A 1,498-nucleotide genomic window follows, 5' to 3' on the forward strand; every position below is an offset into this window, starting at 1 on the left:
CCACCTGGACGAGTGGGGGAGTCGGGGAGCGGGGAGGAAGGTGGAGGAGGATGTTTAATCCAGAACTTGGGTGGCGTCTGACAAACCCATCCTCTGACCTTCTTGCCTGTCACCGGAGCCATTGGGTTTTGGAGGGCACCCCGGGCCTCCCTGGCTGTGGCGGTCAGGTCCTTGGAATGTGCTGCTGGGTTGCCGTGGTAAGGAGAGCCTGATGAAGACTATGGCCTTCTCTTTGGGACATTACCTGTCATTACCTCTCTCTTTTTTAAAGCATATATCTCTTTTTTTCTTAATTTTTAAATTTTTCTTTGGCTGCGCCCCGAGGCTTGTGAGATCTGAGTTCCCCAACCAGGGATCAAACCCACACCCCTGGCACTGGAAACTGGGAGTCTTCTGGACCATCAGGGAAGTCCTGTACCTCTCTTTGCAAACTCAGAAGGTGAAGGATGGTCAGAACCTTGGATGACAGGTTCTGGATGCGGTCCCCTCCCCACTCCCAGTTCTGGACCTGAGGTGACGGGCAGGGGTGGAGCAAAGAGGGCGTGCTGAGGGGGAAGGAAATGGGTGCGAGTCCCCATCCTGCCTCCCCGGAGACCCTGGAGAGGCCTGGGGGGACTGAAGGAAACCACTGAGCCAGGCGTACTTTGGGGTGAAGTTTAATGCAACAGCCACAGAAGAGATGTTCACAAACAGGCAGGCCTTGCCTTCCAGCCGTCCAGCCAGAGCAGGGCAGCCCCGGGGCCCCCGCCCTGCTCACACGCACCCCATCCAGCCTTGGCACCTGAGGACAGATTTAATCTTCAGTGCCCAGCCAGCTGGGCATGCTGGGGGAAGACAGGACCCGAACCACGCTCTGCTCCGAAGGCTGAGTGGCCAGCCCTGCAGAGGGTGGCTGAAGCCAGTCCCTCCTGCCCAGGGACCCACGGGCCGAGGATCACATGCCCAGACAGAAGGAGGCCCAGCCGGCAGGGGCTGATGGCGACCAGCAGCTTTCCCCTTTCTGGTTCAGTTGGACACACTGATACGCCAGGCACAGCCCCACCCCTCCAGAGCCGTGTTTCAGTCAAAAGGGGGCCGGGAGAGAGAGGGGTGCCCCCAGCCTGCCTGTGCCTACTGGCTGGCTCCTTGGGGACGCGTCCAGAGCTCCAGGCAGGATCCAGCTCTCTCACCCACCCTCAGGCACACAGACGTGGGGGCAAAGATGGAGAGCCAGGAGTGCTCCCCAACCACTCAGGGACTGACTGGCAGCCTAGAGTCAGGAGTCCTCCCTGGCTCAGCCTGTTCCCTCCAGGGGGTGCAAAAAACAGCTGTGGCCTCCCTCGGTCAGGGAAAGTGGTGGGTGTAGGGCTGGACTTGCCGGCTGAGCTTGCAGGACAATCTGGTTATTCATCTGCTCGCAGCCAGGGCAACTCTTGGAGTATGTGGGGGAAGGGGCAGGATAAGAGAGGCCAGATAAGCTGGCCCCATGGCGGCTGCCACTGGAGCTAGGGTTATCAGA

This window comes from Bison bison, unplaced genomic scaffold (genome assembly GCF_000754665.1).
Source record: "Bison bison bison isolate TAMUID 2011002044 unplaced genomic scaffold, Bison_UMD1.0 scf7180017864472, whole genome shotgun sequence".
NCBI classification, from domain to species: Eukaryota; Metazoa; Chordata; class Mammalia; order Artiodactyla; family Bovidae; genus Bison; species Bison bison.